This window comes from Dermacentor albipictus, unplaced genomic scaffold (genome assembly GCF_038994185.2).
Source record: "Dermacentor albipictus isolate Rhodes 1998 colony unplaced genomic scaffold, USDA_Dalb.pri_finalv2 scaffold_27, whole genome shotgun sequence".
Lineage (NCBI taxonomy): Eukaryota > Metazoa > Arthropoda > Arachnida > Ixodida > Ixodidae > Dermacentor > Dermacentor albipictus.
In genome coordinates this window covers 351,100-364,456 of record NW_027225581.1, presented here as the reverse complement: position 1 = coordinate 364,456, position 13,357 = coordinate 351,100, and the positions used below count along the sequence as shown (strand labels likewise).

The 13,357-nt window shown below is 44.2% G+C and overlaps 1 protein-coding gene across 1 annotated transcript in view; it reads right to left on the bottom strand.

Moving 5' to 3' along the window:
- The window catches only part of LOC139052604 (glucoside xylosyltransferase 2-like), an 83,680-nt gene extending 74,903 nt beyond the window's left edge, over positions 1–8,777 (bottom strand). The window contains exon 1 of the mRNA XM_070529680.1: positions 8,746–8,777. The gene's annotated coding sequence lies outside the window, so the exon portion shown is untranslated. The remainder of the gene's footprint in view (positions 1–8,745) is intronic.
- Between the last annotated feature and the right edge of the window lie 4,580 nt (positions 8,778–13,357).

Genomic DNA, 13,357 nt, shown 5'->3' with positions numbered 1-13,357 from the left:
CTCTCTTCTTGCTGTGTTATTTGAAAGTGTTTCTTGTTGTGATGTAATTAGGCTAGCGTGTGATTAGAATGTTCATTACGTAATCGCGGCAGTGATTTATCGTATCACTGAGCGAAAATCAGCCCAGTATACTCTTTAGGGGGAACGTGTTAGGCCGCTCATCTCTCGAACAGGCAGAATGGACGGCGTAGGGCTGCATGATTGTTTTGTATATACTTTTGCAGTGCCGCGAGTTGCCCATGCGTTTTCTGAATGGTTTGAGGGGTCGGACGGCCCGCGTGGTGTCGGGTAACGAGCCGAGGCGCGCGCCGCCGCGGGAGGCGCGGTGCAGAGGCGGAAAACGGATTCGGAGAACATGCTTTTACGCGGGCTTTGTTGACATTCCGCCGATGGTCATAATAGGGCCACGCGGACAAAGCCCGAGCGGACAAAGGTTGTATACGCGACGTTGTGGCGCCGGCTCTTGAGTCCCCTGCTAATTAGAGACGCAGCTGCTAGCATTGTTGACCACGTCTGGCGCGTACGGAGCGGGGGGTTCACGCCCCTACGCATTCGGGCGCCAGCCACGTGCATCTTGTTTTGAGCGCTGGGGAGAGCCCGCTTGGTGTCGTGTTACAACATGCAGTGCGTGCCGTAGAGAGGGGCGCGGTGCGCATGCGGAGGCCGCGTTCGGAGAATGTCGTTTTAAGAGCACCCGAGTTCGAATGCCGCCAGCGGTAATTATTTTTCTACCAGGAAAAACCTTGAGGGGGACTACGGTACGCGGTGTTGGGACACCAGCGCCCGAGCCCCCTTGCTGGCTAGAAACGCCGCTGAGGTGCGAGATGGCCTCAATAAATCGTGCATGCCTGGCGTGTTTGCCGAGGCCGTCACTGACCACGTGGAAATAGGAGGGAGAGAAGAAGATGTGGGAAGAGGGAAAACAGGGTGGTTTTCCAATAGATTCACTTATGAGAGTAAGCCCATCCCTTTGGGTTGTGGCTTAAGAAACTGTCAACTCTCATTGGCAATTGCTTCCGTGGGATGGGCTAACGACCCTACCGCCCTTTTTCTTTGTCTCTTTCCCCTATAACAACCGAGACGAGGTGCTTGTTCCTCAGTCTAGGCTGTAATCACTAAACCTGATAGAACAGTAAGACTCCGTACGATGCAACGCTAGTCTGGGCCGTAACCACTTAGTGGTAGAACAGTGAGACTCGGTTGGTCGTATGTAGTGACAGTTGTCCTAGGCTCTAACTTAAGAGAAAGTAGAAGAGTAAGGCGCTGTTTACCTATGTGTTTTGCATCAGTGTTCTTTTGCTAACTCTGTATTTGACTGTGTAAATATTTCCGTTACAATATATCTTCAAGTTTTGTTACCTCCAACCTGCCTCCTGCTTCATCAACGCCGATAAACACCTTGAAGAGACTTTGGTCGACTTCAAGGAGAAAAGAACAATCAAAAAACTCTAACTATGATGATGATGATGATGATGATGATGATGATGATACCATACCTATTTCAGAGCCGGAGAAAAACTGCCGCGCGCGCGCTTGGCTGCGAAGGAGAGCAACGACGTCGCTACTAGCGCATTAGCGCTACTGCTGCTAATAATGATGCTAGCCTGAATTCCAGGCCTGAAGCAGGAGTGGGTCACACTTCGGTACAAATGTACCTGAACAGCAAAGGAGCACACATACAAACAAATGGAACTAGAGAAAAGCGACTGGTCTGTCAATTATGGCACTGAATTATGTATATTCAAATGGTAAAATAGTAGAGATATGAACACACATCATATCTCAATAGCAAATATTTGAACACACATCAAGACACATTAGACAAGAGTGTTGCACAGCAATTGGCAATGTGAAGAAAGCAAGAAAATACATAAAAAACTATTTGGTTAGCTGCGTTAGACATGTCATTGCGATGCACAATATAAAGAAAAGAACGGCAAACACATCAAAGTAAAGAAAGCCGGATATAAGTGCGACGCTTTCAAGAAGCGTGGTTAGACCATTGGTGATAAGACACTATCATTTCAAATTTGAAGCGTGGCAGTGAAAGCCACAACAGAAGAGCTCTCGATTACTTCTCTGGGCAAACAATTCCAATCACTGATGGAACGGGGGAAGAAAGAATTCATGTAAGTGTTAGTCCTGCAATAAACTTCCCTAACCTTTTTTTGCATCGAAAGAACAAGTTGGACGCTGTGTAAGAGGTTTCAAGTACGTGCTTTTGTCGATTCCAAGGTTATCATTGTATATAATGTATAGAGTTTTTAGCCTTTCGCGGTACCGTCTTCTTTGTAGGAATTCTAAATTTGCAAAAATAGAGCCGTTGGCGATGCTTTGCTACTTTACGATTTAAAAATGAATCTAGCTGCCTTTCGCTGAATGTTTTCTAGTTTCCTTATATTTGTATTTGTGTGTGGATCCCATACTGCCGCAACGTATTCCGAGTGTTGGCCTTATATACGTTTTATAGGCCGAAAGTTTTACATCCCTTGAAGCTTTGGGAAGTGTTCGCCGTAAGTAGCCTAGTTGTCTCATGGCTTTCTTGCGTATGAAGGGGACGTGATCATTCCATCGAAGATCAGATGTAATAGTTAACGCTAGGCATTTGTAACTTGAAACTACGGACAGATTGTTACCGCTGAAGCTATAAGGGAAAGTGAGTGGATTCATCTTACGCGCGTCATTGCTACCGTTTTGCTGTGGTTTATTCGCATCTACCACGAAGTACACCTGCTTGTAATCTGGGCTAAAGATTTGTTAAGAAAAACCTGGTCATGAAATCTGTGGATTTCGTTATATAGGATGCAATCGTCTGCAAGTAAGCGGATTTTTACCGGTGTGTCTATAGAAATGTCGTTTATGAAGGTAAAAAAATAATGGCCCAAGAGCAGAACCTTGGGGGATACTTCAATGAACGTAGGCAGACTCTGAACTGACACTGACGATGGACACTGATTGCTGCTTAAAAGACAAGTATGTTGCGATGCATGTAAGGAGGAAATCTTTTTTAAGTAGAGGTCTTAGTTTCAAACGAAGTTTAGGATGCGATACATGGTAAAAAGCTTTCTGGAAGTCGATGAACATGATGTCAACCTGACCAGATATATGCAACGCTGCGGCAAAGTTGTGAATGCTGTCTAGTAGTTGCGTTTTTGTAGAAAATACTCGTCGGAAAACACGCTGGCGACTGTCGATTATTTTATTATCTTCAATGAAGCTGCAAAAGTGTATGTGTAAATGTCTATAAGAGGTAACGATGAATGGATCACCTTTTTTGGGTATTGGAGTTATTCTGGCGCACTTCCAATCAGTGGGAATTTCGGCGTGTGACAGTGATTCCCTAAATACTAAATATAAGAATTTTGCGCAGGACTCAGCATATCGGTGTAGGAAAGCATTAGGGATTCCGTCTATCCCAGATGACTTTCTCACGTCTAGATTAAGTAAAATTGATAGTATTCTCTCCTCACTGATAGTGATGTCATCAATGGGTGGTACTTCTTTGAGCGTCAAAAAAAGTTGAATGATGCCAATGTCTTCAGGGAACACCGAGCAGAAGTTGTTTAGCGCATCAGCCATTTCCTTCTTATCAGTTCTAGCGGTACCCTTAATTAGGGGACTCACGATAGATTTTTTTCCTCCGGAGATAGGTGTCGCCAGAATTTTTCCGGGGATGTAGAAAGAAAACCTTTTAAGTACACACTTTGATAATAGTCTCTTGCACTCTTGATGTCGTGCTTCAGTCGAGTGCGCAGTTCAGATAAATTATCGGCACTATGAGCAGAGAGGCATCACCGTTGTTGCGTACTTGTTTTTTTTTTTTTACTTTTCTTCCCAGTCGAACAACACCTTTTGTCATCCAAGGATTTGTAGTACACCGCTGTCTCCGCTTTCAAGGGACAGAATTGTTCATGCATTGCCAGACCGTTTCATAGAAAAAAAAACACTACAGGCTGTGGACGGATATGTTGCTTGATTTGTACCGCAACACAAAAATAGAAAATGAACAATCTAATGTATCTGGTATGTCGACATCGCTCGCTTGTGCAAACACGGGAATTGGCCTCTCTTTTCCCTGTTTTTTCAGGCACGACGTTAGCTGGGATTGTGAGACAAACATTCTGTGATCCGATATTCCTGCAAAAAGATGCACTGTTGCTTTGCGCTTCAGCAGTGTATCGTTAACGAGGAATAAATCTAAAATGAGACGCTATTTTCATTGACGCGTGTTGGTAGTTTCAAAAGTTGGGTCAATGTATGGAGGAGGACGATGTCAACGAGAGGATCAGCGGAAGCGGGAAGTGCATCAGGGAACTCGTCTGCCCAGCTGACATCTGGAACGTTGGAATCTCCGACTAATAATAAATTGATCTTACTGTTTCTATGTACACACCGGAATTCATTAAGTTTCTCAACGAAAACACTGGGTGAATTTGGTGGGCGATAAATTGCCCCAACCAGAACGTGGAAATCCTCGGAAACACATTTTCCTACAACACATTCTACATCCGAGATATCAGGTAACCTCGTGGCAGTCACAGATTGACGAAACATAACTGCTAATACCACCGCCGTGGGAGCCCCTATCTTTCCTGTAAATTCTATATCTGACTGGTGTCATTTATGAGTCGTTATTGTCACAGTTCAGTCATGTTTGAGTAACAACTAATATATCCGGGTTATGAGTGATCACCATAGTTTCAAGGTCCACTGTTTTATTGACAATGCTGCGGGCATATATATTCACACAACAAAATGTTATTTCCGTGCAGCGTCCTTGTCATTTTGGCTGTGCCCGCGCTTTTCTGTGTTTACGAAGAGGGACGATATTCATGACGGCCATGTTCCATTCAAACAATTCGTTGTCAATTGTAACTTTATCGTGAACCAACCACACTTTTCTGCCATAAGGTCTCGCGTCAGCACTGTTATCCCAAAGGTGTTTCCTAAGGTGTCTGCTTGCGGCTGAAAAATCTCCAGAAATCGATACACTGCTTCCTTTCAGTTGTTTTTGAGCACAATAATTTTTTCGCAGTGGTTGAACAACTTCAGTATCGTAGCCATGGTCTATTCGATTTTCCCATTCTCAATCTCTGAATTCATTCGGCTGATAGTACTTGCAAGCCCAGTTTGTTACGGAATAGATCGTCAACTACGCTCTCTGCTGGATTCAGGCGTCTCCCGAGTGGTATCAGAACTACCAAATATGATTAGATTATTCGTTTTACCTGAGTCGTCGATGTCAAGTAACTAAATTTTGGATTGTTCTTTCCATTTCTGTCATTTTCTCGCGAAATTCTTTCACTACAGCCAGAGACGTCTCGACGTCCTTAAGTTTCCCCCTATATCAGGCGAAAAGGCTGCAGTGAACAGCTCCGTGCCTCCGTCAGATATCAGCTTTTGGTCCTTGATATCCCTTGTTATTTCTTGAGCAATCTCGTTCTTTTTGATCAATGTCTGCTTGCTCTGCTGCAGAATTTAAATGTTCTTTTTGAACAATGTTATATGCTCTAGAGAAACTTGAAGCACTTTTATTTCTAATGCTGCTTTGTAGCTGATCCAACTGCCAACTGCCAATCCAACTGCCTCGTGTCGGCTGGAGTATTCCCGGTCCCCGGTGATGGTCGCTTTCTTTTCAGCTGGAACGAGAATCGCACAGTTTAGAGCTACTGTCATTACTCGCTGTTTTTTGTAAAGGAAACACAAATATAAGAGCAGAAAAGGCACAAATGTAGGACAAAACAGCTGCTCGTATATTGAACAAACGAAGCTCCTTAACACCTCGTAGTTGTCAGCTACTGTTTTAATTAAGACAACACAGCAACTGATGAAGAAATCTAGGGAGTCGTCTATTTAATTTCAGCGAATAGCAAACTGTGCACTCATTTTCGACTCGCGCTCCACACCGCCGATATCAACGATACCAATAATGTTTGCTCACCTGCTTTCGTAGGTGCTTTGGAAATGCGCCCAAGACGGTCGGACAAGTTCCCGGTGGCAGCCATATCGTCTGCGCGGTCCAGTCGAAACAATCCGGCGTGAAGTACGTCGACCATATGCAATCGCTGTCTTTTGGCTTCCAGCCTTCCCGTCAAAGAGCCCGCTCGCACGTGCTTCGCACATTTGAGTCCTTAGGGTACCTGCTTGGAAAAACAATAATCATCGGATGCGAAATTCGAGACCGATTGCGAGCTGTCAGCATGCGCTGCAACCAGTTGATAAATTTTCGCGAAGCTCAAAATGGGCAACTTACCATTGAAACGTAATCCCACACTCTTTTATTGCCTCGACTTTTGCAGCCGTACGCAACGCATGACGCAACCATTACAACGACGGGGCGCCACCTCACAGACTACGCACTGCGGCTGCTATGGAAGAAGGCACACTTTCTGCCTATGGCAAGATGGCGGCGCACCGCTTCAGCTCAGGGTTGCCCCATCCACTCCAGCAACGTTTTTTGAACCTCCTTGGTGCCCACCGGCATGAATAGATACAAGTGAAGACCCGGAGGCAAGTGCCATCTGGTGGTGCTGTAACAGAACCCAGAAGCATACGCGGCAAGACCATCACAGCAGCCGCGCCCGGAAAGTCAAAAGAAGAGCCAAAGAACGCTTCGCTTTAAAACGGTCCGTGTCGCTTCTGCGGGTGTTGTTCACGCGAACGAAATGCTATTGATCTGGAACCGAAATAGGAGTCTGATATACAAACGACCACTTCAGGACGCAACATAATCGCCAGATGGACGTCATTCGCTAGATGGTCCAGCAGTGAGAGCTTACAGAAAGTGATACAAGAGCGGACACTCCCATAGAGCCCAGCGGCCCAATTGACTGCAGCACACCAAGCCGTCAGCGTTGATGCCTGAACCACACTTCCGGTTTCGATTTTGTGCGCGCGCATTTTGAATAATAGCTGGCACGCGTCACGCCAGTTTCGTTTTTGTTTTGCTTCTACAGGTTAACCGCGCATGGTCGTCGCACGAAGTCGTTTTATTAGTAGGTAAAATTGATTGCGAACAATCTTCACAAGCCTCCATGGAATAAGGGACACGCGCAATTTCATAAAGACGCAAGAAGCCGGGTCAAATTAGGAAATGTTTATTTTATTTATAAATGCTCATTGCGGGCTTTTTGTGCATTCATCCAACGTTGCGGCACCAGGCAACCAGCAGTAGTTTCTGTAGGAAGCTCCACCAGATGACGTCAGCTGAAAAACTAAAGTTACAAGCAAGTGTTATTGAAATATTACCATGTACGAATACTGCGTGTAGAGGCGAAGCGTGCGGAAGTGGTGAATGGACGGCATTACAAACAAAAGCAGTTCGTATTTACACATGGCGTAGAAAATACTCGACTCATCGGAAACAATACCGTGCATACCACAACATTCTAATTGCAAGCATCCCCAAAATGCAATGAAATTAGTTACGGTAATGTTGGCGGTCAGAGAAAGCGCCAAAACTTGTCGCAGTAAAATTCAGTACACGCAAAACTGCTTCACAACACCCAGTGCGACTAGCGTGCCGAAAAACTACCGAGATGAGTTAAAATAATATCGCAGCTCATACAAAGCGTCGCAAACATCTCACAGTATGATTAATTATTTCAAGATAACTGCGCCATGACGGTAACGCTGTTTTTCGTTAACTGCGTCACAAGTCTAGCCTAAGTGCCGGGCAGTAAGCCTAATTGCTTGAAATGTGTCGCAGACTGTCGAACAAAGTTTCCTACCTTGCCGTAGTCCAACAGTGCAGTGGTGCCATGTCGAAGTTCAGAAGAAACGCAAGAATTCGCCGGGAGCCCACAAAACCAGTCTAAATCCCAAAATAGACAAACAGGCAGACGTGTGACCAAACGGGCCAACGCTCAGATGCGCGGCCAGTCTCTCTCGCTTCGGCGGTGTGTCTCACGAATGACGCAAGCATTCGGCTGGTCATTCTCCGATTCGCCTGTCGCTAGTCAAGGGCAGTAAGTCGCAAAGTTTAATTTACACGCAGATATCTCTACTCTTGGCAGGAAAGCGTTAAAAAAATAAGACAATTTCTGTTAATCTCATTTCACATTCTTTCTTTTCGAATCTCGCGGCAGCAAACGATCAGCATTAATGCTATAGCGTGATGTATTTCCTGCTTCCACTTTTCGGTGAGTGCCCGCTCTTGTTATATTCCTTTCTCGATGAGCTACACTGTTCACGCGACAGTGTTACGGGACCGTGTCGAAGAAAATGTGATCTCTGCTACGGTAGGCAACGTTTGCATGCCGCGGGCAACAAATATTCTGTACAACACTAAAGCTCTTCGACCAGCAAAGTTGCTCACACCTTGTCTTACATTTTATACAAGGTTATTCCTGCTACTTTTGAGAATGATAACCCGCAAACAAGTTTCACGAAATAAAACACCGCCTTTTATGCTAAATTCCCTAACGCTGAAATGATTAAAGGACGAAAAAAAAACCAATGGGAAATTGGCCCACACGAGAAGCCGCGTTTATACAGGTAATCTCGCCTTCGTGCATACTTTTCTCAGCGAGCGCTTCCCGGTAAACATTACGGCTACATAAGCCGCAGTTGCCGGGAAGTGCGACAAGCAGTGAATGCTCTCGTCTTCCACTCCTAAAGGCGAAGGTAAAGCGTCCTCGAAATTTTTTTCGCAATACGTAGCTCTGTGTGTACAATAAAACAGGGGTTTCTAACTGTGCTGGGTGATTGATGCTGAGGGAAAAGAGAAATGAGAGCCGGACTCACCGGCACTCCCGTGAAACACGGAGACGTCCTTCTTGAAATGTCTTCTTCTTCTGTAGTGCTTCGCTACTTCATATCAGATGGCGCTCAATACGCTTGTCTTGTCTTGTGTCCCAGGCAGTGGCGCATACCCACTATGGGGATTGGCCAAGAAGCAGGCGGTTTTTCGTATGCTTAGAAGTAAAGCCAAGCTAGATTTAAATATATGCTGGAGCGAAGGACGTTAGAGTTTCTTAGCCAGCGTGGGCAGGCAACCACTGTCAGGGGAAGCTATCCTCGGCCGACGGCCTGACACTGCACTTGCAACAAAACATTGTTGAAGTTTCTGCAGGACACTAAGCTCGACGAGCGGCTCTAGCAAGACAACTGTCTTATGTACACAAGCACTCACTACTTCTCGTATCATCATCATCCATCCCAGTACTTTCACTCCCCTTCCCTCTTCCCCAGTGCAGAGTAGCAGACTAGAGCGCACTAGCTTAGGTCGACCTCTCTGTGCTTCCTATCAATAAATCCAATTCATTCATTCAGATTTAAATAGTGGAGCGTGGGGCTAGAACTGTAATGTAGACGTGTGATGGAAATACTCTTAAGAATTTTGATAAAGTTAACGTAAATAAACGAAATATTAGAAAATATAGATAATCTTAGAAATTCAGTAGGCTACTCTTTTTATCTCTCTAATAAAATTGTAAATTGCAAGAAAAGCATTCCTGTGGCTGGATCCCAGTGAGGTCGCACCAAAAGAAAGACTGGTTGGCGAGGTTAGCGATAGCCTAAGTTTGGTGAATGGGTATACTAATAGTTTTCTTTGTCTTATGAATTAAAAATTAGAAAGTAAGCCGTGCCCCCGGACGGGTTGCAGAAGATAGTGCCAGCGTTTCCTCCTTTCTCACAAGAACCACTTCAGTCTCTCTCTCTTCCAAATGTCTTGAAGGGTACCAATTATTATACCATGCGAAGCCAAGATGGTGGAAATCAGAAGAAGGCGTTAGCATGGATGTTGCAGAGTTTGGAGTTATAGCGAAATTTCTGTTCCTAGCCGTGGTGACATAAGCTGATGTCGGGAAAACAGATATGATAGGGCCGCTGAGGGATGCTCGTGCGAGTGAATCGGCCATTTCATTCAAGTGTAACCCAGGATGTCCCGGTACCCAAAGCAAACATACTTTCCGTAAGTACGGAGGTACCATCGAACGACATCTTCTTTGAATTCTTGTATCTAAAGATGCATTTAGTGCGGTACATACAGATAGCGAGTCCGTCACAATAACAGCTAATGGGTCGTATTGGGGGAGTTTTCGTAACGCTAATAATTTGGCTTGAAATATAGGTGTGAAATCGAGAAGGCGAAGGGAGTAAGACTATTGTAGAGATTCAGAGAGAATCCCAACTCCTGCCTTCTCATCGCACACAGAAGCATCAGTACCTATTACATTTTCAGTGGTTGGTTGGCGTAGGTGGTCGTGCAAGATATTAATTAAATCTCGCCCTGGTAACAGTTTAGCATGATTCGGAAATATGTCCTCGAACTTAATTATGAGGTCAGGTAAGGCATCATTTAAATGACACACTTGGCGTGTGCATACGCCCAATTGTTGTAACTGTACTTGCACAAATATTATCTGAGGACTGTGGAATCTTGACCACGATACCTGAAAAAAACTCAGATGGTTCACTGATAAACGCATATTGCGTACGTCTTTTTAAAAAGGTCATAAATTTTTCAAAATGTGGGAACCGTAAGCATGCGGAATCTGCAATGTAGGGTGGCTATATGAGCTTCCTTATGTAAAACAGCGTTGGCAACAAATCTAGGTAGGCCGACGCATGACCGTAGAGCTTCTCTTTCTAAAGGTATTTGGTAGGCGGGGCCACCGGAAAATATTACGCAGCGAAATTGTAATATGGACCAAACATATATTTTAAATAATCAGTAAGGTATCCCTGCGTAGTCCAGAGCGGTGGTGGCTGAGCCGGCGAAGCATAGCTACGGCTCGTTCTGCCTTTGTTTTTATATGTTCAATGTGACTGCGCCAGGTTAGTTTGGTGTACATAACACCAAGGTACCTGACTTCATCAACTTGAGGAATGATTTCCTGTCGGTATTGCAAAGATATATGTACCTGTGCAGTTAATGGGAATACTGAGACCATACTTTTGCTAATGTTTAATGACATACTTAATCTCTCTAGCCATGTCTCCAGCATTGCTAAATAAGTTTGCAACGACTGTTGTAGAGAATGTATATTTCTTGCGGAGGAAAAAAATGCGATATCGTCCTTATGAACATAAACATGTACTTCCGGAGGCAAAGGAATGGTGCTTAGCAAAATGTTAAATAATATAGGGGAAAGAATGGAACCCTGTCGTACACCTCTTGTCTGCTTGTGTTTAGACGTCGAAATACCGTGTTGGCAACAATAAAACTCTCTATCCATTATAAATTCATAGATCCACGCGGTTATATATTTTAGGAAATTCGTACAGTGAAGCTCATCGAATAGAATAAAATGTTCTACAGAGTCGTATGCTTTCGATACATCTAGCGTCACCAAAGCTGCGTACTCTCGTTTGCGGGGAGCAAGTTTAATGCGGCTCTCTAAATCTACATGGCCGCACCTATAGTCGGATACAACTTTAGAAAAAAGGGGAGGCCCCGCCCAGATGACCGAAGCGGCGAAGTCACCGGCCATCCGGCGCATGACGTCGGTCCAGAGTGCGCGGCCATTGGTGGATGCTCATGCGCATCTGCCTCGGAGGAGTAAACGCCCCCTTTTTTCTAAAGTTGTATCCGACTATAATGGAGTGGCCCGGACGAAATCCAATCTGACAAGGACTGAGACGGGTATCATCCTGCATAAAATTTATTATACGGCCGTGAAGAACCCTTTCTATTAATTTGACGAAATTTTAAGTAAGGTAAATTGGTCTTATGTTTTCTAAGTCAAGTCCAGATGCTTTTTTCTTTAATAGTGGGATAACTTTAGCTACTCTCCACTCTCATGGAACCCATGAATTCTTGAGAGACAAATTTATAATGTTTAGTAGGTACTGAGGCGCATAATCAAATAGAATTTTAGCATTCCTGATGTAATTTCATCTGGACCGGGGGCTGACGCCGGCAATGAATTAATAATGCTTTCAAGCTCTGTCGCTGTTACTGCTATAAAGTCGTCTACTAAGGGAGGTTTCTTTAGTCCTGTCGGGAATTTATGTGTTAAACGTCGCGCAGATCCTTGAGCAATTTTCTCAAGTGATTCTGATAATTCTTTTGTGGATAGAGTGACAGATTCGATGTTCATGGGAGCCGGTATAGCTTTGCGAGATAGAAAAAATTTAAACATGGCTTTTTTACTGCTAGACTTCGAAAGGTATGTGTAGTGCCTGGAATCGTAATCCTCCTTGGCTTTTGAGACTGTTCGTTTAAATGTGACAGCTATATATGTTTAATCAGCCCAATTAACAGGACATTAGTTCTATAACAGCTTTTTCCATGCAGCTTTTCTACGTCTAAAATCTCGCTCGCGCTCAGAATTCCACCAGGGGCAATATGATCCATCCTTATAGGATTGCACAGCAAATTGAGCTTTTTTTGATGACTGTTCTAGTATTGAACATAGGCTCATTGTTTTAATATCCTTCTGCATGCCCTCCTGGGCTTGTAAGGCTGATTTTAAAGCATTTTAAAATTTTCCGTAGTTAACAAAAGTGCGGATATTATTATTTAAACCAGTTAACGGAGTAAGCAGTTCAAAATTTATAGCAAGGTGATCACTGTTCGTTCCGGAATCTACAGTGTTCCAGGAGGTGACAGTCATGCTCGGGGTAACAAACGTGAGATCTAGGGCAGATCGCGACTGACCACCAACGAAAGACTGTGCTCTCGAATTTAAGCAAGAGAAATGATTCATTAGGACCCAATACAACAAGCGTTTGCCACAAGTGCCCTTCGGAAACCCCACGATACATGATAAGAATTAAAATCTCCCACTAGTATGATTTTCTTCTGACTGCGAGCAATAGATGTATCTAGATAACGGGTATCTTGCATTCCAGCGGGGAAGTAAGTGTTAAATACAGAAGGTGCGCAACCAGGTAGTATCATATCCAGTGCTAAGATTTCACAGTCTGGGGACATTATCTGGTATGCTATAGTTGCTCTATGGCAGATTTCTGATGAGACAAACTATACTAAACCACCGCCACGGGATAGGCGATCCAATCGGAAACATCGGAAATTTGTTAGATGAAAAGATTGACCAGCTGCAAGCCAAGTTTCCTGTAAACACTTATTTCCAATACGCTTATTTATGGCTCGAATATTAGACGAACCAATGTGCAGCGTGACTCCTTCGTTTTTTTATGAAAAAGGTCACGAAGAGAGCCGCGTTTCCCTATTAAGACAACGTGATTGAAAGGGTTAATTCCGACACATCGAGGGAGGCTGACGTGACATTTGGAATCTCACAAGCGTCAGTGCCCGGCCCACTGTATTCTTGAATTGTGTATCGCGATTATATAATTTTTCTGTACTAATGTTTATAGATGAAAATGTATTGGAAAGGGTAATTATCAAAATAGATGATTGTGAAAATTCGATACACTACATTGC